This window comes from Topomyia yanbarensis, chromosome 2 (assembly GCF_030247195.1).
Source record: "Topomyia yanbarensis strain Yona2022 chromosome 2, ASM3024719v1, whole genome shotgun sequence".
Lineage (NCBI taxonomy): Eukaryota > Metazoa > Arthropoda > Insecta > Diptera > Culicidae > Topomyia > Topomyia yanbarensis.
In genome coordinates this window covers 146636559-146661250 of record NC_080671.1, presented here as the reverse complement: position 1 = coordinate 146661250, position 24692 = coordinate 146636559, and the positions used below count along the sequence as shown (strand labels likewise).

General features: G+C 38.1%; 1 protein-coding gene across 13 annotated transcripts in view; it reads right to left on the bottom strand.

The window, feature by feature from the left end:
• Positions 1-24692, bottom strand: part of LOC131681656 (ubiquitin-conjugating enzyme E2Q-like protein 1) — a 205060-nt gene that overhangs the window by 63594 nt on the left and 116774 nt on the right. For 12 of the 13 annotated variants that reach the window (XM_058962581.1, XM_058962578.1, XM_058962582.1 and 9 more), the window contains exon 3: positions 16924-16969. The exons of the other annotated variant lie outside the window; for it this stretch is intronic. The gene's annotated coding sequence lies outside the window, so the exon portion shown is untranslated. The remainder of the gene's footprint in view (positions 1-16923; positions 16970-24692) is intronic. 13 annotated transcript variants of the gene reach the window in all.

Sequence of the window (24692 nt, the reverse complement as noted above, 5' to 3'; positions counted from 1 at the left end):
GTTGAATAGCGGTAACGGAAAGCTTTATTGATAAAGCTGAACTGTGGTTTTCTTCAGGCTGTATACATGCTGAAGAATTGTTCTTTAATGTGTCTTAATCGAACAAGCTGAATAAATTCTCCAAATCCCGGATGTTTAAGAGTGGAATAAACGATATATGATTACGCGTATGCCTCCAATGTTCAGCTAGAGCTGAATAAAGCAACTGTTAAAACGTTTAAAAAACAACGAAATGTTTGTTGAGAATACACGCATGTACACAATCATTCCACACTTTTAAATAAATAACCAACTCAAAACGGAAATTTCCGGGATTTTTAAAAATTTGCATTACTAATAGTGCAAATAATATCACGCATACGGTATATAAGAATTCAAAATAATACTATATACGCAACTCAACGCGTTTCTTTAAATCGGTCTGGGTTTTATTTTCCATAAAATATTTAATTAATTGCTTTAAAGAAATAATAACGAACGATATCCTTTTCCTAGTATTATTCCGATGAGTTAACATAAATAACTAGTTGATAAAAGGGTGCGAATGAACACAAACCCGTGACGATGTGGATAAAAATCCTTCATTTAGTTAGTAGCGGTGCGCCATCTTTATGTTACAAATTATAGCCTGCAATTAATCAAGAGCATCCTGATGGAAACAATGTAGTTGAATATTCCAGGGAGAATATTGGGATGTTACGTTTTGTTTACGGATCTATTTTATAACGGACCTAAAGAACGTTGTTTACCTACACTATTGCGTTCTTTGATGGTCAGCTAACGCAAACAATATAGTAAAACATCTCTTGGTTTCTAATAAAATTCGATACAAAATGCCATCTCTAATTCAATAGGTTCAGTGAATACTGCCGGGCCTGAGGTTATATAATCTTCCATAATGCTGGACGGAAATTGCTTTCTCCTGTTGTTCTCTATTTAATGTTTCAGATATTCTCTACAGCTCACCAATGAAGATAGGTCCGCCTAAACGGAAAGCAATTACTCGTCACTCAATGTGACAACAAACACAAAGCTAGCCTTCCCCCATTGCTGGGTGTGCACTCCTTGTTTCGTCATTTCGCGAATAGTGCTTCTTGATTGTCGGACGCGGCATCATAATTTGCTTGCAGTCTGCTGTGCTGTTGTCCTGGTCAAGCTTGCTTTCACATCGAGTTTAGACGGGATGTTGCGTAATCGTCAGTACCATCTTCAAAGACTAAACACAATTCAGTTATGCGGCCAACGTGTCGTTCGGATTAAATTGTTGAAATTGTACTACATTCCATTGCGGAACTAAACCTTCTATGTTGACAAAACAACGCAGCAGTTCTTAGCCGATTATGACAATAGCAAGGCCATTTCTTTTCTTAATTTTTAATAACGTGACTTTAAATTAGTTTAATAGCAGGGCCAGTCTAACTACACTAGTAACCATTTAAGTTCTCTTGAAGCATTCTTGAAACTTAGATTACCCTTGTAGTGTGCTATAAAACCAAAAATCTAGCTTGGTTATTATATGGGCTCATGACTACTCCGTAGTCAATGCTCGATTGAGATTTAATAGCATTTTAGCATGGTATCTCCAGGCCCCGGGTTCTTGTTGCAATAAGTTTTCTGTGAAATTTTAAAGCTCCCGGAATTTTACTAGGTATGATGTTTATGAAAATATTACTGCTATGCAATTGACCATTAGGTTTGCCTTAACAACTAGTAGCAGAATCAAATGACCTGCTCTAAGGCTGATTGGATGGTATATTGAGCGTTGTTAATGGACCCTATCCGTCGAATAAAGGTACAGTGATAGTACGTATAGCGTCAATGCTGCTGCACCAGTAAAATTTGCTTTGATCCTATCCCGAACGGACATCGCCACCATCATGGTCCCCAAAGGTATATTTGTGTATGATGCTGATGCTATGTTATCGAGTGATAGAGAGAGAGACTCGTATGCTAAAATGTCGAATGACAAATGGTCTATCGAACAGAATACCGATTGAACAAATGTTGAATATTTGAAAACTAGTTCTTCAAGTATTTTGAAATTAATATTATTTGAAAATTGTGTTATCGAATGAAATTGCAATGTGGCTATATTGTGTCGTACTTATCAGTGTAGCATCTCTGTAACAGAGAGGTCAATTAGGAGTACGTATATCATCTATCACTAAATTAGGTTTGCTTGATTAGATCCATTTGAAAGTCACCTGTGGTACGGAATGATAATTAGTGCTCCGCTTCAGATTACAGGTTTGAGGCTATCGATTCATGATTAGAATTTCATCACATACGTGTTATGTTATGCTGAAGCTGATTTGAACAGCTTCATCCAAATATTCCCTGTTATGGTGCTACATAAAAGGCGAACACAAAGTTGTTGAACGTTAGGAAGCTGTATCTTCTTTCCCACAGGATATAAAAAATCGGTATAATTTCTTTGTAAAATATGGTGACATTCAGTGAATTGTGCAATTTTGCGATTTGGGAGTGAGTCAATTGGAGATTGTCCTATGGTGGGAACAACGCTGCAAATCTGTAATCTAACCATCTCTAAAGTACTGGAAGGGTTCAAGGATCGGTTGATATTGGATCACATAAATAAATCTCATATCGACATTTTTTTTTTGTTTTGCAAGGAATTTGAACATGTGGCAGTTCAGCAAGATCATGGAGGCAGCTTAGTTAAAAAAAATTAGAGCGGTAATAACTGTAAATTAATTATTGATTAATTTAGTTTCCTCTTTAATATTAAAGCATAATTTTTGAATAGTTAAACATAGTTTTCCTTGGTTTAAAAAGTTAATAATTTATCCTATAAAAAATTCAATCCGTATCTCAATAAATAAAAGTCTTTAATGTACCTATCCTTAACAGAAATCAATTTATATTCCTTTTACGTCGCCTGTAATTATATTTTAAGATAGTTTTCATATTATTTCCGCATTTTTACGAATTCGTTGTGTACAGACGAATTGGCCCAGAGACCGGTTGGCATCCGGTCAAGAATTGAGCCACTGGGTTTTTGCTCCCATGTTGTAGAAGGAGACTGAAAGCAGGGGTCCCTAGGTCAAGGTGTAGTGCCGCAACTATATATACCTCATTGGTACAATCGGCCCCTCAACTGAGTTTGTCCGAAAGAGTTTCAAACTTCTGCTGCAATAGTCAGGTTGCAATTAAGACCCTTAGCTCAGACAAATTACGGTCTAAGCTAGTGATCGTGATGTGCCGATCCCAAATAGAAGAATTAAACATTGTCAATACTATTTACCTTGTCTGGGTATCCGGACATTTCGGTACTGCGAAAGCCTTTTTCAAATAATTAAAAGGTTAATTTTCCGATTTTAATAAATTTAGAACCATTCTACCCAATATTTAAAATAATGGAAAAGACTTGTAAAGTGCAAAGTTTTATCGTGAGAACGAAACTATATCATTTATATAGTCAGCCTTAAAAGTAATTTAAACGTATTATCAAGACTCAATTAATGAAAAATTAATTTTTTAATATAACTTTTGTAGATTAAATTTTTTACTAACATATTCTTTAGATGAGTTGAATATTTTTTGACGGCAAACATTTTCTTCTACCTCGTGAAAACTCTAGCTATTGAAAAGATATAAAGACTAAAGTTTTAAATCAAAACCGCAAAAGTTATACGAATAAAAAAAAATTCTGAGAAACACTCTCAGCTTTGATTTGAAATTTCTTGTAAAATGGAAGGTATAATGAATAGAGCTTAGATGTCTTCAGCAACCTTTTCTAAAAATAGTAGTTCTACAACTTCACTGAAAGAAGTATTAAAAACTTATTTTTTTGATTATGGTAGAATTAGGACCACCCCAATCGTTGTTTTAACAAACAGAAGGGACTAACAAATTACGAAAACCTTCTCAAACATATAATAAGGCTAAGTTGTTTAGTTTTAGTAAAAACTGAAAATTCCTGCATTCTGAACCGTTGTGCATTGCCATCACCTCTTTCACCTTTTAATATCGCCCACACCGGTCAAAATTAAACATACTACATATTCCAAGAATTGAAAGGAACAATGCACCACAATTACCCATCCTGCTTCACGTGCATTACCATGCTTATCCATCAAAACAATATTTTTTTCGATCCAACCCTTCATCAGCGGATGGGATGAATTTCGATTTCCAACACCAAGAAAACAACAAGCACTTTGCTGTTTACCGCGTCAACAGCAAGACTCGAGCATCCGCCACCCGTGATGCTAGGGAAGCACACGGCAACAGAGGGATACTGAACGTGAGCAACGAGTTATTGTTTTGTCGACGAAGCTCACTTTTCTGCGGTGGTGATTAAAAGGGTACTGTCAGTCTAGATTTGTTCGTTACGCTTTATGATCTTCTCGCGTCGATGCGCTCGGGACGTGTTTGGAAAGGAAGACACGAGATCACTTTAAGCTAGTTAATGCCGCGAGAGTGGCTTCGCTAATGAAAAGCCCGCAATACGAATATGTATTGAATTGAAATATGTGGGGGAAACTTGTTTGATTTTGATGAACAGTTTGACTATTAATGGGATTGAATTCAACTGGTGAAACCATAGTTGGCAATAGTTTAAAATTAGACTCATGCATGCATGCATACATGTTATTTAAATGGAACTCAGTACATGAAAGACCGCTTCATTAATTAGCATATTTGGAGTTTCAGCTTTTCCGTACACTGAATTCAATATGCGCTCTATCAATTACAAAGGCATCCGCTTGCTTGCTCAGCCTTTGCAAAAAAACCTCGTTCAACTGAACAGCTTTCAATCTGTGATTTCAGCTTGCCGAAATCACATGATGATGTTCAATCATCATCAGAAACAAGTAGTTCGAATGTCGATATCAGATAGACGAATCGAAATGTCCCTAATTTCCATTACGGCTCTCCTATTGAATTGCGCTCACTGATTGAGCATACTGTAGACACTCACAGATACCGCCATCAGTGGAGGAATTTGCTTTGATGGTGGCACCCTTCTGCTCGAGCTGGGTTTCAACGGTTGGCAGACTTTTATATCCACAGGATGACACGTTCCGGATTTGCCTGAGGGAAGATTTGCAATTGAAATGTAGTTTCACTTCTGACACTGTGAAGCATTTTTCCGTTTGCTATCGTTCTACGATGGTGGGATTTACTTGAACCTTCATTATCCCCGCTAACAATGGTATTTTATTCAGCAGATTTCAACAGGAGAAGCAGAAGCTACTTCGTCATATTTGCCCGACAGTGCATACTGAAGCTCACGACTATAGTTATATTTACATCAGCTCCAGCCAGATTGTTCTGAGCTGCTGACGCAAAAAGTTTTAATAAAAACTATAACGCTGAAAACACGTGCACAGAAAATAGAATTGTTTTGTCAAACGTTCTGCAGACACTCCGTTTAAAGTGACTTTTTTCAAGCTCCAGATACACACTTTGGATAAAGGGTGTTTTTAAAGCGTTTTGTGTCAAGTGATAATCTTATTATTTTTTAATTTGATCAGTTTTCTTTGCAACTTTGTCGGGTAAATAAATACGCTTGAATAATATTTCCAGATTTTGGAATATTCAATTAAAAATGACCGTTCGGTCAAGTAAACTTTTCGCAGGTTGCTGCTACAGAGTTCTAGAGCTTTTTTCATTACATCATATCTAACAGAAACGTCAAACGGAGAAAATCGCGTGCAAAGAATTCCTTGCAACTTTCAAATTTATTTAACAATTAAAGCACATAGAAGGCTATTAATTCTACTACCACCTCTGCATTTACTCATCGCAGGATCGTATAAGCATATTAAATGTTTTTCGCGAAGATAATATGGAGGTAATTGATAACTATTATTTTATTACATTTTGCCGATCACTTTTGCTATTATGCTCTTTTACATATGTGGTCTTGGCAACACCGTTTGTAGATGACACATTTACGGTGACGTTTTGAGAGACGGGCTTGTAGTTGTGATATATTTCATGTGCTGTATTGCAACCAAAAGTGTAGATATGATGTTTAGAATTGGAAAAAGATGCTAACTACAGTCGACTTGGACAAACATCACAACACAAAACATCACATCTACAAAATATTAGCAAAGCTTTGGTATACTATATTGGACATTTTGACTTAAGATTAAATTAACATATATAGAGTTATCATTTTTCTCTATTTTTTGTGGACGACAAAGAGTCAATGCTTAGCTTTTATTTGGCATAATAAACTCAGTTTGTTTACATTTGTTAGATATTACGTTTTGAATAAACGGTGTAGAATTATATATAGAATGTTTGGTTAAATGGGTACTAGGGTGGGGCAAAATGATCGTTTTTTCAGCACAGCTCTTTTTTGGTTCCAATTGGGGTCCCAAACAACTGTGCAAAATTTGGGGTCGATTGGATTTGACCCGGCGTAGCGTATTGCGTTTGAAATTTGCATGGAAATTAGTATGGGAAAACCTACTTTTTTGCATTTTAAATTTTACAGACTACAATTCTTCTTGAAGTGTATACCAGTAATCAGATAGAAGTGTAGTCCAGGATATACTGAACAACTTTGCCGAAGGATGCATGGTGCTAGAATGTCGCTACAACAAGTTATAGTTGTTCAAAGTTCGATAGATCGAATTAATTGCCAAAAATCATTTGCCTACACTGCGGGTGTACCAATGATATTTCATATAGCATACCAAAATAACATCATATACTTTAGATTTACCACATTGGTATGTTTGGATAAATTATTCAAAAGCCTTAGCTCAATTTCATGGACATAGGTAGTCTTGTCGAGTTGAAATGTTCAGATGAATTATTTTAAAACATTTGCACAATGGCCTATGCATAATAGTAACGATGAAACGAAACATACTGTATCCCTCTGCATTGACTTTATATCAAAAAAGTGCTGTGCTCGGTTGATTAGGTTATGATTAAGTTTTTCCATATAACAACGCCCCACCCTAATGGTGGGGCAGTGGTGAGTGGTGATTCCAAATCCGCGCTTGGATCAGAGCTGCTAATTTTCAACAGCTGTGTTTGAACTTAAGGGGAGCGTCTGGTGTAAAATGCTCAAACCGAAAGAAATTTGGTTTACGATTTCATATGCATGGAAACAATGGATCTCTTTTTTCTGTTGGGTACGTATTCCACTGTTTGTATGTATGTATGTCCGGTAACTACTTCCAAACTAAAAGTCCGATCTTGATTAAATTTGGCATACGTATTCCTTCCCCCAAGGAGATGTTCATGGTATGGTTTTGGAAGGGGGGGGGGGGGTGGGGGTGCTAAACTTGAGCTTTAGGGGGGGGGGGGGCATTAGCCAAAGAATTATGTATATCACCATGTAGTATTTGACATATGTATTTCTCCCACTAAGCAGGTGGTTGTGGTTGACCATGATAGGAGGGGGAGTTTTTTCTTATCTATTCATTCAATGTGATTATTAGCGACGAATTCGTTTTTGACATAAGTATTCCTTCCATCAAGGAATGGCCATGGGGCGGATTTTGTGCATAATGTTAGGGGGGGATGATGGACGAACAGCTCTGCCCAAAAATAGCCAGTAAATCTTTCGCTTGCGGAAACGCTACTTACAATGTCAATCAAGATTCGGGTATAAGCAAAGTGCTGAAAGAATGCAACATATAGGACGAATTCACGATGCCACATAAAAGGAACCAATCGAATATTCAGTGGCGTAGTCGGCGATCTTCATCAAATTTTACCCGTTGTTCCACACCTACAAATGAAATTCTTGGGTAGCGGGTTGGTATTTATGAATTGTATTTGTATCTGTATAAAAAAAAGTCCAACTGACAATTTGTCTTAATGAACTATACTAAACCAAGGTAAACTAAACATAATTAAAATAGTGACAATACACGACGACGAAACTGCGAAGAGTTCATGACGAAGTCAAAAATTTCAGCAAACTCGTTGAAGCGACGACTCATTGCTAAAATTGGACTATTGGCAGCGTAGTTAGTGCTGCGCATTTCAGAATGCAGCAGGGCTCGAGGGCGAAGAGAACGGGTAGGCGCGTAGAGGTTGATTTGCGCTAGTAGCTCCGGATCATCATATTCAACCAGCAGAATCTTTGACACGAAGGTAGCTTGCGCTGCATGTCTCCGACGTGTTAAAGTATTAAGTCCTAAAAGACGACAACGGTCCTCGTATGGTGGCAGGTTTAATGGATCGTTCCACGGCAATTCACGTAACGTATATCGTATGAATTTACGCTGGACTGCTTCGAGGCTCCACGTAGCTTGATACGGGCACCAAACGACGTTTGCAAATTCCAACTGCGGGCGCACCAATGAGCAATAAAGAGCCTTGAAGCATAGAGGATCCCGAAATTCGTTGGATATTTTGAAAATAAATCCCAGCAAACGGTTGGCTCTGTCGATGGTCGCTGAGACGCGATGAGTAACGTTAACTTATCATCAAAAATGACTCCTAGATCCTTCACGTGGTCAACGCGTTGTAGTAGAGCTCCTGCGATGTTATAGTTGAAGGTAATCATATTTCTCGTTCGATAATAGCTGATGACAAAACATTTTGCAACGCTAAGGACCATCATGTTTCTTACACACCAGCTATAAAAGGTGTCAATAAGATGCTGTAGCTCACGACAATCGGCTTCATTCCGTATAACAAGAAAAATTTTTAAGTCGTCGGCAAAAAACAGCTTTCCTCCACGGCTTAGAACGAAAACCGTATCGTTCACGAACAGTGAAAAAAGTAGTGGACCTAGCGTACTACCTTGAGGAACTCCGGAAGTGTTGAAAAAGGATTCTGAAATTTGAACAACGATTTCACGGTGCACAAGGTAGGATCGAAGCCAATGGCAGAATCTAGTAGAACACCCTAGCTTATCAAGCTTTGCTATCAGTATCTCATGATTAACTCTATCAAAAGCTGCCTTTAGATCAGTGTAAATAGTATCCACCTGCAATTTCTTAGACATTTGTTCCGTGTAAAATGACGTAAAGCAGACGAGATTCGTCTCGAATGAACGTCCTGGGAAAAATCCGTGCTGAGATGTACTAATGTAGTGTCGACAAGCAGAAAATAACGCCTCGTTGATAATTGATTCAAACACTTTAGATTTGACTCCTAGCGAAGTGATTCAGCGATAGTTCGCTATGTTGCGTTTGTCACCTTTCTTGAATACCGGGAACATAACTGAGCATTTCCAATCCTCAGGAAACGTTTGCTGCTGAAGCGATAGGTTAAAAATATATGCAAGTGGTGTTACAAGTAAGTCCGAACATTTTTTCAATACAGTTGAAGGTATAGCACTGAGGCCGGGTGCATAAGATGACTTGGTTTTCCGAATTGCAGATATAACCATTTGTTCAGAGACAGTAAACACATCCAAATCAACAGCACAAGCAGGAACGTCGCGAGAGGCATTTTCGAGTTCGTTTGCGGTTGGCGAGTCAGTTGAAAAAACACTCGAGAAGAATCTGGCAAACAGCGTACATTTCGCCACAGTTGTCGTAGCTTCTTCGCCGTCGTGAAGCATCCTTGATGGAAGTCCAGTTTCTTTTCGCTTCGTGTTGACAAATGACCAAAAGCCCTTTGGGTTTCGGCGTAGATTATTCTGGATGCGGTTTACATGGCGTTTGTACAGAAGCTTGTTCTAACAACGATACTCATTACTGGCTAAAGTGAACATGCGCTTAGAAAGAGGAGACCGTCGATTTGTGTACGCACGTAGCGTTTTTGCTCGAGTGCGTTTTAGCTTTCGAAGAGGACTGTTTGACCAGGGCGGCTTGCCAGGAGGCTGACATTTAGGCACTGAGGTCTCAACACAGTTCAGTAGTAGTCGCTTGTAGATGGCAACTGCAGCATTAACACTCACTTGGGCATGCAGTAAACTCCAATCAATTTGCAACAGAGAACTGCGCAGCTTTACAAAATCAGTTTTGCGAAAGTTGAGACGGTCGACAGAAAGAGTTTCTGCATACTGAACTGATCGAATAGTGCCAATGATGAAAATATCTCCCTCCTTTTTTGCGATACCGAGCTAATTTTGCTAGATTTTAGCAAAAAATCCCATTTCTTCACCGCAAAATATTCAAAATTAGGTGAGTTACAGTGAATCGTCAGGAGACATGCGATGTACACCATAACTCAAAATCTGCTGAACCAAATTGTTTGAAATTTTGCACAGTTCTTCTTCTCATCATTACATCATTAATTATTATTTTTACAATAAAAAACTACAAGGGACAGCCCTATGGGGTTGTACGAATTGCAGACGTAGGACTGCAATACGTGAAATATTTAATTTCTTATTACATTTGGATTAATAATTAATCAAACACTTCTTTCTACAGTTCACTTCATGAATCAAGGCGTCTTGCTCATCAGGTCATTTTATTTACAATGAGCGATCGAATCCGATTAAAGAAAGCAGACAGAAAACTGTGATGGAAAACCGAACCAATATCTGGAACTGCTCTAAAATTAAAAAAAAAAATGTTTTAGACAATACAGTCACAGTTCTTGTATAAGACAAGCTTTATAGTTTTATTTTGCCGTTATTGTAATTTTCCCAAAGTACGCATAAATGTAGCGAATGTCTTAATCATATATCGAAGCAAAACATATACAAGAATCGAAAATAGTTTTATGGATGGACTTAGATGCATTTTTGCAGCGATTTTTTGAGTAACAGTACATCCATTCATAAATAGGCTTTGTAGTACATATGTATTGGTATAATCAAAGTGGGATAGGTTGAGTGGAAATGAATCTCGTGGAATCAATAAATTGATGATTGTCGTCCACATAGAACTTGCTCTTGCCGGTGAAAAACTCCAACCCCGGAATTTACTTAAAATCGGCTTTTATACACGTTTCGTCGTCCATCACACAGCAGCCATATTTTGTCAGCATCTTCTCGTAGAGCTTCCGTGCCCGAGTTTTAGCCGTCGATTGTTGCCACTCATCGCTGTTTGGGAAGTTCTGTACCTTGTAGGGGAATTAAGGTTAAAAGCGACACCTTAAGCGTAACAATTTTTCTAAGTTGCCACAAAACCAATAAAATTATAGTTTTTATGCAGAATTCTTATTCAGAAAATTCTTAACAAGACTTAATTTTTTCAGCGCTTCAAAAAATTAATTTCATTAAAAATTATTGGTTGTAAAACTTGGAAAACAAAGTGACTTTTTGTAGGCACTGCGGGTAAAACCGACACCCCCTTTATTTTTTTTCTCTCCACTTTATTAAAATCTTTATCTTTATTAAAAATGAGTTATATGCGTGATTAATAAAGTGTGAGTATGTATGATGCAAATATGTGCTTTTTGTTGCTTCATCATGTAGTGAGGGGAAGAAAGTTCGAAAGCGTAGTACTATAAATAAGAATATTTTATGCTATAGGATAATTTATTGATATGAGTATTTCCAAATAATCCTTGCGCACATCATTGCAACCTCCAGTGTCACTTTATTTCGTAAGAGAAGATTTGCAAGCGTTCTACATTCTGCTAATTGGATTCATTCATTTATAAGTGACACACACACTTCGTAGTAAAACTATCTTTTTCAGATTTGATTTTTCGGACTCTGATCATCAACGATCTATTGGGGTATACATAAGATCATTGTCTCATTGTTATAAAGTTCGTCTATGACAAACCAAGAGAACACTAGAAATTCGGTTTGAGAGAGCGTTTTGCAGAAATTGCAAAAGCTTCGATAGAATCAGATAAGCAAAAATTCCATTTTTTGATTTTTAAAGAGACTTACAAGAAATAAACACAATAAAAGTATTTCTGTGTATTTTTGCTAATACTATAGTGTTCTAATAGGCTAATTGAAGTGTCACAAAGATCCCCAGTATTTTGAAATGAATCGCAAGTATACACAACCATCTTAACAGCGTGTCGGTTTTATCCTAACCACAGGGTGTCGGTTTCACCCCAACAGCGCACATTTTTTTATAAAAGCAATTAAAAATATTGAATTTCTCAAACTCGTCTTCAATACACCTAGTTGATCATAGGACAGGCCGATAATAATAGGTACTGAAAAATGTGGTTATTTTAAAATGCTTTTGTTCGGTTAAAACCTTAAAATCTACCAACGAAATTTAACATCCAGATGAGTATGAACGCGGCTGTCGTATGGTTTGTTTATTTTTATGACATTCGGCGTACTAACGTAAATTCAATTTCTCTTCAAATGCACTAATAAAACGTACTAATAATAATGTATCATTATGAAATAAATAAAAATTTGATTTCTAGGAAATGTTGTGGGGTGTCGGTTTTTCCCACAATTCCCCAATGTATGTAGTCCAGCTCTCTTATTTGCATTCTGGACGTAGCTCTGCGACATGCCGATCTTTTTAGCCAAATCATGGCTTGAGACGTTGGGATTTGCTTTAATCATCCGCTTCACCTTTCCCTCCGTCTTTTTGTTCTCCGGTCCCGGTTTTCTTCCAGCTCCCTTGCCGTGGTCCAACGTCAACCGCTCCTGAAACCGCTTCAACACTTTGGAGACGGTTGAATGGTGAATGTTCAACATTTTTCAGGAAATTCCAGGTGTTTGGAAAGAATTTGTTCTCTCGACTCGCGTTGGTTCACCTCCATTTTTGTTGAATCGAAAAACACGACTTCGAGTTTGACAGCATGTAAACAATACACATCAATGAGAAAGTGTGCAAAATTTGGTTGATTTTTACCCAACGGTAAAAAAGTTATGCCCTGTTGAATGTGTCGCAATAATTTCGTGTTCGCCCTTTAGGTTTCATTATTCACTGGGTGGCGCGTAATAAGACTATGGTCTAAGTCATGTTTTTGGTTTGCTCTTTAACGTTTATTTATAAAATAACGAACAGCGATTTAGTAGCCAATAATTTTAGAATTGGTGAACTACTCCAAATGGAGCGATTTGTAATTATTGGTGATCGGGAAATTCAGCAAAACTTCATAGTTTACAGGAAAGCAAGAAGCCTTGGTATGCAGGTCTAAACCAATTTACAGAAAATTAAGAGAGGAACTGCGAATAACCTGCTCGGATTTACTGCCACTCTCGCTTTGATTTACTGTTGTTAATAGTGTTTCTTACATTTACCATCTGTTGAAGTCGACAAAAGTCGCACCGCTTAGCAGTTATTGATTTCAAAGTGGCCTAGATTTCGAAATAAAAGGTGCCGCATACGAAAAATATTTTCTGTTGAAATGAGTCATGCCATTCCGAATCAATTGAAAACAATAAACATACTTTTTTGATCAGCACAAATCAATCATCTGAGAATAAGGTCATCAATTTGAGCATTCAATTTCACTTTGAAGCCTATTTCGAATTTAAAAAAAATATTCGAGTACCGGTACTTTACCGGTACTACAGGTACTGAGGGCTTCACTACCGTAGTACCGGTTCTCGCCAAAAAGGGTCGGTACTGCGAACCCTACATCTGTGTTTCAGAGATGGCTGGTCCGAATTACACAAACCTAAGATGGGGTGTGCTTCGGTTGTGGGGTTTTAACCCCTCTCGCACACTTCTTCATGCCAGACAATTAAGCTAATTAAGTGTGCTATTTTTTGTTTCAAGTGTTTCAACGTTGACATTAGCTCATCAAGTTCGTGACTGACAAGCCATTGTATTTAGGGGCAAAGTATATTAAGAAAGTAACAAACACTTATATTGAACATAATCAGCCATGAAATCATAGTTTGGAGAAATGAGAAAGGCGTAATTGCATCGTTAGGTAACGATGCAATTGCGCCTTTCTCATTTCTCCAAACTATGATTTCATGGCTGATTATGTTCAATATAAGTGTTTGTTACTTTCTTAATACACTTTGCCCCTAAATACAATGGCTCGCCAGTCACGAACTTGATGAGCTAATGTCAACGTTGAAACACTTGAAACAAAAAATAGCACACTTAATTAGCTTAATTAGCTTAATTGTCAGGTATTTTGCTATAAATCAAGATTTTGGAGGTATTTTAAACTGGCCAAACATGGTTTTGTGTTGCATTTCATTAGACGTACAGGTTATACTAGGTTAATTGAAATGTTCATGTTTGGTTTTTTGTAGCACTGTGTTATTATCGCCAAACAGCTTAGTTTTGATCAATGGTGTCTTCAGAGAATCGTTCGGACGTAAAATAGCCCTTTCTTTTGATATTATCCCAGGGCCGCTTTTAAACGCGAGGTAGTGATTAGGGTAAACAGGTCTAACACGCAATATTGAATATTGAAATATAGCAAAATAGCTATATTTTAATATTCTCGAAAGGGTTATCCTCAACAGGCTGACGACCTACGCTGAAAGTGAGAACGGACGCACAGTTCGGGTTCCGAAAAGGGATCTCGATGGTGGACGACATCCGCACAGTCATCGCCAGCGCAGAGAAAGCATTGAAGCGAAGGAGAAGGAGAACGGCTGTCGCCTGCACAGAACGCGACTCCCGGATCATTTGTGCAAGGTTCTAAAAAGTCACTTTCAGAACCGACTACTGGTCTATGAGACGAACATGGGGTAGTGGTCGATTAGGGTCACTGCGGGAGTACCTCAGGGCCCCATACTCGGCCGAATACTCTGTAATATAATGTAAAATGGAGTGTTAACACTGGAACTGCCCAGAAGAGCTGACATTGTCATCTTTGCAAACGATGTTGTCCTGTCAATAACCGATGAGATCTTTGAGGAGGTGGAGATATTGACGGCAGAGACAACAGAGATCGTGGAAACCTGATCCCAAGTTGCAGCTGGCTCACCACAAGGCGGAGATAGTGATGGTTAGCAACGGTAAAAAAAATCTAGCGTCATGATGAGCGTTGGGGGACACTCAATTCCATCGATGCGTGCGCTGAAGCACCTGTGTATGATGGTCGACGATCGGTTAAATTACAACATCCATGTCGACTATGTATGTGAGAAGGCTGTGAGGACAACTAATGTGTTGGCTAGGATCATGCCGAGCATTGAAGGAGCAAGATGCAGCACGAGACGTCCACTGGCGGGTGTCTCATTCTCAATATTGAGGTATAGCGTACCGGTCTGGGCAGCTGCGCTGAACTCACAGCGCAATAGGAGGATGTTGGCAAGCACCTAATCCTGTCGTATCGCGAATGCGCGCAGAACGATATCGTCGGAAGCATCACTCTGGCTGAGGCCGTGGAATTCTACCAGCAGAGGAATGTACGAATGACAAGGAGACTAGTCAGAGCGAACTCGTTGGCTATGTGGAATGGAACAACGTGGAGGAAGGAAGGTGAACTCACCGACTCATCCCAAATATGTCGGCTTGTGTGCATAGGAAGCATGGAGAGGTGATGTTCCATTTGAAGCACTTTTTGTCCGAGCACTGATGCTTCTGGAAGTACCTGCATCGGTTTGAACATGCTTTCTTTGCGCGGAGTGTGTGAACTTTCAAGACACACCAAAACATGTGGTCTTCGAATGCCCTGGTGTGACAGGTGACAATATGGTCCAAGAGTGCCAGGATGAGCATATCTGGGATGCTGTCAACAGAGTATGTGGTTACGAGTATACACTCCGATCTGCAGAGAAAGTTGCCTAAGAGACGAACATAGTAGCGCCGTCAGCTAGAAAGCCGCCACAAATCGGGTTTCGGGAGAAATTCCGCCGCCGAGGAACTCTCCACCGATGTAGATTAGGTTCACCGCCGGGGACAAGTTGAGTAGTGCGCTAAGCAGCACCGAGTTCGGGTCGTCGGGGCGCCAGCGAACCCGATGTCAGACTCTACCGGACCGACTTCGACACCCTATCAAGTAACTTCTGACTAGGATAGAGAGAGTAGATCGCGTCGAACAGCTAGTAGTGGGTGATTGGGGCGCCAGTGAACCGGAACTTACGCTCCAGCCGGATCCGCTGGACAAACCTCAACGCATACTGGCTGATCCGTTGAGTAGGCTAGGTCCACCGCCAGGGACTAGATCCTACTCGGGACGAAGCGGTGAGCTCACGAAAACGAACATCGGTATAGGGAGATATCTACCGGCGGGGAATCCACATTAGGATAAATTCACCGCCGTGAACTAGCCGACAATATCGTGTCAAAAATAAGAACTAGTTGGCTCACGAAACAGACATCGCTACCGATAGAAATTCCGCTGTCAGGGAACTGTTAGTGGAAGAAAGATAGTCATTCGCCGAATAATATTGGAGTAGATTCCGAGAGCTAAATGGCTCAAGGAAGCGGGTATCGGTGTCGGGAGAAATTCCTGACTCACGGAAACAGGAGGCAAGAAAGGCAAATCGCTGAAAATGTCTTAAAAACGACACAAAATTGCTCTTAAAAATATATCCGACAAAGAGATAAAGTCCTACGTATGGGGATATGTTGAATACACTGTGAAAATTTCAGAATGATAAAAAATCATTTGTTCGAGTTACTTTTCCGGTCAGCACCAGAAATGTGGTTTCGAAAAAAGGCGAGTCAAGTTTTCAGTTCAGGCGTTGCAGTAGAATTGAAAGTTTGAACATTTATATATTATAGCCGCCTTCCGTATTTTGACACATCACCCTTAAAACCCTAAATCACAACAAAAATAGATTTTTTTTCAATTTTTTTATTGTATAACCCCTTATGTCATTAAAATATTAAAACATTGATGCGCTGCAACATATTTGTTATTCCATGTGAAGAACACAAAAGTTTATTTATACAATTTTTAAACTAACGTACACTTTTTCGAATCCCCTTCTTCCCCCTCGGGAATCTTAATGTGCTATGTGTGATCCCTAATCTGTTTCCATCTTCTTCGTCATTCACAGAGCAACGACTGCTCAAATGTAGATCCGCAATTGAAAAGCGCAGGAACATTGTTCCTCAGAGAATCATGCAACGAAAAAGCAAATAACTAGTTTCTATGCTGTAAAGTAAATGACTATGGGGAGATAATTATGTGCTTTGCTTTCAGAAGCACTTGTTGAAAACTTACCAGAAGTTTTTCAGCTTATTTTTTTGTATCAGCTTTAGCAAAGTGTCTGCAAAGTAAAGTAAAACAGAAGTTTATCAGTTTTGAATACTAGTCTAGTCAGGAAAAAAGCTGTTGATGTTTATTCTCTTCTTAGCATTTGTTAAATTTGCACATGGTCTATAGATAGGTTTCCTGCGAAGAGGAAATAGCTTTTTTCTGTTAGTGCAACTCAGCAGGAAACACACGTCTAGAAGGAAACGTTTATCACTCACTCTATTCGAACGGGCTGTTTCTCGGAGGTAGGATCCATAAAGGTGAATAAAGTTTATACTCCTGATTTCAAGCAGAGAGGAAATGAATGTGACAGGTACAATTGAAACTGATGATACGACCGCAACACGCTGCTCCGTTCTTTGTCCCCGCTGACAAGGCTAGAAAATTTGAATGTTTCTATCTTCCCCCCTCTTGTCATAACTTTGTTCAGCAGCAGTCTGGTTATAAAAGGACGAAAAAAGCACTGATTCCATGAACTAAAGCGAGTGTGACCTATTTTTAAGCCAGAGTTTTCAGTTGTTTTCCCAATATGACACATAACTTTGCATATTCCATAGAGATTTAAATTCGAACAACCATGACTTTCGCTATGTCTAGACTCACGGCAGCAAAGGCAATCAGTAGGAAATTTCCAACAGCAAACATCTTCATTTCCCGCGTCTCCACGTCGGCGGAAAGCCTCAGTCCTGTCAGCAAGCGTCCCCAGAACTGCCGTCATCTGGTCGCCTGGTGCATATGGAAATTTATTCGAACGGAATTTCCACCGTCACCGGAGTCGTCTTCTTCTGCCAAATTGCCTTGAACAGTAATCCCACTCTGGTATGCATACCGAATTTTGCACAGTCATGTATCTCATTTTGTCCAATGCAACAGACCGTCGTCGTCGTTGTCGGCAGGGAGGAAGAAAGCTGTTGGTACGAGCCGAAATTAGATTATTTGTTAGCTGTCATGATTTTGTGATAAATTAGGAATATTTTGCAATTCCAACAGAGATTTCCTTTTCCACATCCCATGAGGGATTAAGTCGTTGCCTTGGTGATAGAGATATTGCACAAGCACTTTGTTCGTCTAGAGGAGAAGCCTCTTTGTTTATAAGCCGATTTACGGTACTGATTCTCCAGGCGTTGCGATATCTCTATTGGTTTTGGTTGAAACCCTTGATGATAACTTTTGTAAACCCCAGTCACGTTCCGGGAGCTGTTTAACACTCTATCAAATGGTTCCCTTTCATAGCTGCGGGCCACGTGTGTATATGTAACATGAGCCAATACGATGCCGCGAGAAGGCGGTCGAATGTGATGATACTGGGTATTAGTATGTACTGAATGGAGCGCATTGCATCGTTGATAAATCTTTGCCGACGAGTTGTGAACATTTAAATAAATCTTCATCGGGAGTTGTGTATATGATACGAGCGTGGATGAATTGCGAGTTTACGTGGTTGGGATAACTGTTCAGATTAGTAGTTAAAGCGGTTTTGCTGTTTCCATAGCTTTTAGAAAGCTTTGATGGGATTCTCCATTAAGAGTACGTTAAAAAATCTCTACATTCAAAGTAGATTTTTCCAGTGGGTTTCGGAAACGAGGTATGAATACAGTATTTAACTAGGTAAATGTGGGTCAATTATCAACATGTATACTGCCATCTCATTCGTTAGGTTCTATATATCAAGGGATACAGACATCGGATAAATGCAATGTGATGATACATAATTTTGTTAATTTGTTACCATTGCATTCAAATGTTCGTCTAGATAAGGGCGTGAATAAATCGAATTCTGCAGTCGCCAGACGGAACAAGTCTTTGCGAATGCGTAAACTAAATGACTTGAGCTTTCGCTGCACTGATTACAATAATATAGATCGAATATTTCAGTGTAGGCCGACTTATGGATCATCTATAAATGACGTAGCATTATATGGGGGAGGGGGAGTTTTGTATTTTGTGATGATGTGTGACGACAGGGTGGGAGGGGGGCACGTCATGCTACGTAGCTTTACCCGTTTCATCTAACTAACAACGTTTTTCATTTTTTAAAATTTTTTGCTTAGTCAAGGGGGGGGGGGAGGTTTACCGTCAAGCCACGTATTTGCCAGGGTGGTTATTTAGGGGTTTGTGATGAAATGCTACGATGGGGGAGGGGGTATTAAAAATCACTCAAAAAGTGCTACGTCATTTATGGATGATCCCTTACCTTGAACTCGCTTTAGAGGCACTAATTTTCCTTGGGTTTGATATTCTTTTCTGTATAAAAATTCAGATAACAAATTTTCTATTGCGATTAGAGCTATCTTCACCTGTTAAAACATGTTAAGATATGATACCTTTGATGATATGTGGGCATGTTTAATTTAATAGGGCCTATAAATCAGAGTGCAAGTGATCTTACTATGGAAACATATCAAAAACACGATTTTTTTTATTGGAGACACCTCAAAATCATGTCCAAATTAAGCCATTTTGGCGAAACTTTCTGAATTCACACCTAGAACAAAAATCTGAGCTGGCCCACACACCAAAACATAATGAAATTTAAACGACATGTAAATCAATACGAATGTAAACATACAAAGCTTGAATCGCAAATTGGATTGAAAATTAAGTTGAATTCGATGCACTCAATGGGAGCATCAAAAAGCATGTGATTTTACACTTGTGTTCGTGTGATATTACATGTCATTTATTTTATAGCAATATTGGATTAAAAATACATTAAAGTGCATTGGTATCCCGTTTAATGAAGCTGTAATTTTCAATCAACGTGTAAAATTATAGCAAAATTCGTTGAATAAAGCACGACAAGTTGTGTGTATTTGTGGTGGAGTTTAATTTTACATTTATATTCATGCTCCAAATATGTGCTTGAAAATAAATTTAAAATAACAAAATATTTTTTTCTGCGCATGTATATTTCAAAACTTTTTAAAATTTGAAGAGGTCTAAGGCACACAGTTAGAATAAAACCAGCAAATTTACATTTCTTTGAATGTAACAAATGTACTACATAACTTGTGACTTAACTTTTCATGTGATTTGAAATTTACACGATTTTCATTTAAATAAAAATCGTTGAGCAGTGGAAATTTCAATGCGCAAGGATAAGATTTAATCTTCTGCAGTAATATTGACTGAGATATGCTGCAGCTTTTATTTATATCTAGAAATTTGAACTGCTTTTTTACAGTCCTTAGTGGATTAAAACGATTTGTTTGCTTTTAAATCCCAACGTTTCGACGCCTTGTTTGCGCCTTCTTCAGGGGAGACTATATTGCGGAGTAACAGAGTAGACGAATTTTACATTTAACAATTACAATAACATATTACAAGAACTTACAAAAACTCATTATCGTTCCTCGTTAATATCACTAATATGTAAGTGGATGGTCAATATATGGGGATTTTGCTTCTGGCACAAACGCTACAAATAATACACAATAAAGTTAACGAGCAACACATAAACTTTGACTAACTATTTAAACTGAATCTGGACTTACTGCAATATTGCATTTGCTTTTATTTATGTTAATTTTAATGGAAAATTATATATTAACTTTATTAAATTAATTTACAAATTACGTTATAATTAATATTCATGAATTTTTACTGTGCAGGGTTTAATCACTGTCGCCAATGCAATAATCATCTGTTCTTTCTGGGATGTCATCATATCCCAAGGATAGCATAAGGGTTTGTGCATTAGGCCGCAATACCAAGGGTTGCCGGAAATAACCTTGTCACTGTGGGGGTTTTTCACAAAATTGCTTTCACTGAACTCACCATTTAGATCTGTTTTCCCCAGTGGATACCACCAAAAAGTATTACAATTTATTCGAAATTTGAAATTATTCTTTATATTAATACTAAGGGGAATATATTTCGACACATCTATGTCTTTAAGCAAGGAATTCAGATCGATATACAAAAAAATTAATTCTATTTTATTGAGATCAAAGGATACAGATAAAAATATTTTTAAAAACTAGGTATTCGATTTGTAAATTTTTTAATAGGAGCTTTTATTTGATTAACAGTAAGAATATCGGAGAGATCGAGGAAAGCCAGCACATCTCGGACTGGTACGAAGCCAAAGGGAATCGTTTACCGGAGATCTGGTGCTTGAATACTAAGAGCACGACCGAACAACATGTTTATTGTCGTAATAACCGTCACCACAAGCTCAAAGATCGCTCTCTACGACCCCGGAGATTCGCATAATGGTTGGGTATGGTCCGAAATATCCGAATGAAACCACGACCCTCATTCGTTCCCTTGATCCAAGGTTTGTTGATACCTTTGGGATCCCAAACCTCCATTGTTCTACAGAATGTTTCAATTTTCGAGCATCCTGTGACAGGAAATACTGAAAAAGTCGTTGAAGCTAAACTACACGGAAAAAATCCGTTCATAGTCATGAAAAAAAATCACGATTTCGTGAACTGAACGATTTATAGTTCCTGAACTTATGAATAATAAACCTCGCATTCATGAAACTATGTGTGTTTTAAAAAAAACTAGTTCGCGCAAAAATGTACATGGCGTTACATTGCACTGTTTGATTGGGTTATTGTGGTTGTTCCATGGATACGATTAGTTTTTGCTATGATTCTTGTTCATAATTTGGGGATACACTAGTTTGTATAAAGTACATCAATTAAAAAAGTCGAGATTTAAACGATGCTCATGGCTTCAGGAACTTTGTCGCAATTTCCGTAATTTTTCATCACGTTACCATGATATTCATTCACGAGCTCATTATCGAATTTTCCTGCAATAAAAGCACGCTTTATGTTCATCATTTCAGAGCCATAATCACGATATTCGTTACTTATATTGCCATTTTCGTGATATTTTATTTACGAGTTCTGTGTTGGATTTTTTTGGCACAGTAGTGTGACTTATGTTCATGAGTTCAGCATCTTAGTCACGATTTCTGTAATTTCTATTCACGTTATCGTGATAATTTAGTCAACAGTATAATGATTTGTGTTTCATGATTTCACGATCATGGTTACGATTTGTGATATTTCAGTCACTAGTGGTGTAATTTATATTCATGATTTGAGGATCTTAGACAAGATTTTCGTAATTTATATGCACGCTAGCGTGATATTTTATTCTTGAGCTCACACTCGTATTTGATGCGTGGAATAATGTGACTCATGTTAATGTTTAGTTCACGTGAACTCTAATTCACAACCACGAAAACCAGATCATGTTCAAGATCTAACAAATCATGAATCAGTTCACGTCGCATAGTCGGGCTCTGAATAATGTTCCAAAAGCTATGAATAAAATCACCTTCAACCTTTGGTTTCATGAATAATGTTCATAAAGTTGTGAACTAGTTCACGTGCATAAAATCGGTTTGGTAATGGTATGGCGGTAGCCGTCACTGAAGTTCACATAACAAAATGAAATATCTCCACTAAAGAGCATTACATAGGCGTTACTGAAGGGAAATTTAACATAATTATAAAACGCATGATTTTAGTTCATGGTCCTGTTTTCATGACGTAAAATCGTGATTTTGAGGACAACTTTTCTGCGTGTATGTTTCATAAATATCACCTAAGTGTTCGCCTTCTCATTACCCGGAATGGGGCAATACGAAAGAACCCAAACTAAGGTAATCTGGTATAATTTTTCAGATAAAGCACCCAACAACTCCCATATATGTTCTACGCTTTTCACACTTTATCGAACGGAGAGACTCTATTAAACTGTAACGATGTAGGCTCTTTTATGGTTGCCCTTACCACTACTGTCATGATAATTAGAGCTGTTATCATCAACGTTACAGTGATATGCGCACTACAATGCTTAGCGCGAACATCTTTAAAGAACAATCATTATGTTTATATACAGCATTATCTTTTCATCGCGAGCACCTATAATTTAAATGTGGATTTAAATGCTAATGCTACTGCCGCCGAAAAAGAATTCTTGGTTCAGTGTACTCCGATTATAGGTTGAATCGAATGCACAACGTAGGGCCTTATCACCAGAAAAGAACATTGTTTCTCTCGTTAATCCGTCGACGAACCGGCACCAATACCCGCGTTTTCAGCCTTCATTAGGTTTTCATTTGCGTTTCTAACGTCGCGTATATTCTGAAATATTCGGGCGATTCGATGTTCAAAAATCTTTTATAGGACTTTCTCACGTAACTCAGAATTCACTCTTTGTCCCGCAACAGAGTAGGGTGCGTGATTGTTTGCGCCGTCTACACGTTTCGTCTGACCTTTAATCGCAGTGTCGAGTTCCATTTTTTGATATATAGAGACGTGTAGTTCTTTCATTCGATGGGTACACTCTAATTGTAGCGAGGTCGAGTACAATGAAAAATCTAACGCGCTTGGTCCAGCGCGAATAAGAATTCGTACAATTTTCATCGTGTTCAAGATTCAAATTGTCGCAAATATCATGCATAATTAGATCCCGAAAAACACTCCGCCATATTGTTTTCTTGGTCCTGGCGAATAATCTTAAAATAGTGGAAGTTTAGATCTACGATGGAAGCTAACCGGGTTTCACACAATGCAAATGCATTACACTGTAAATTGTTTAAGGCTCGTTTGCGAAAACATCTGGACATCTATAAACACATTGATCTTTTGAAGAGAAAAAGAAGTATTTCTAATAGATATGTTATATCTAATAATACATCATTCGTCAATAGAAAAGCCATCAGCTCATCTTCCGTACTTCTCCACTACTCCGGAAGCCTGCTGTCTGATCAATCAATTGGGGCCACGCCCGCAGTGACGGTTCTTTTGTGAGAATTATCTAGGGCTTGCTTAATTATGTACAGACATATACAGTTGGGCCAGCGCAACCTTTTCAAAATCGATGCTTTTCCGCGAGTTAGTGACCTATACGAAAATTATGATATGTCTAATTTATTTCATTCAATTTTGTTTCCAGTTCCGAATGCCGCACCTGGGAGGCTTATGAAGGATGTCCAACATTTTTGTATTGTAATTCACCCAACACATTGCTAGCGTGGTGCATTCACTGTTAACTGAAAATGTCATACGATAAACAGTTCGACTCTTTTTTCAGTTCACCAGTGGATTTTCTTCAAAACTGAACAACCTTGAATTTCGCCTATTCCGTCTAAAAATATTCCCCCATCTGTACTGCAAGGGATGAAAATATTCCGCATGATTCGATTCCATGAAATGGCGCAAATGAGATGACATTGCATTATGGTCCCAATGCGATATTTAGGAGGACAAAACTGTTTGCGTCCAAACCGTTGGTTTTAGATATATAGTATCTTCGGAAAACTTTCTTGCCGATTTTTTTATATTAGTTGAATTAGGGTGCTCCTCGTGGTTAGGGTGTTCAAAGTATCAACTTTTTTGATATGTAAAATTCAGCTACATAATATTCTACAAAGTTATAAATCAATTAAATTGAAGTAACTTTTCTGAAGAAACTATATGGTTATCTCTAATGGTTCATGTGTTATGATTTTTGCAATATTTAAGGTAGGGTGGTTCTTGAAAAATTAGTTTTCTATAAATATCTTTTTATGTGACAATTTCTCGCAAATACTTTGTTCTAGAGATTTTTATAACTTTTCTAAATGAACATTTTTGCCGAATCAATGAAGTTTCTATATCTTTTGTTTGCATAGTTACAGGCGATTTTCAAAACAAATATGTTTTTTTTTCAAAGCTATACATCTTCCAAGATTGCTAAGGAATTTTCAACCTTTTAATTACATTTGA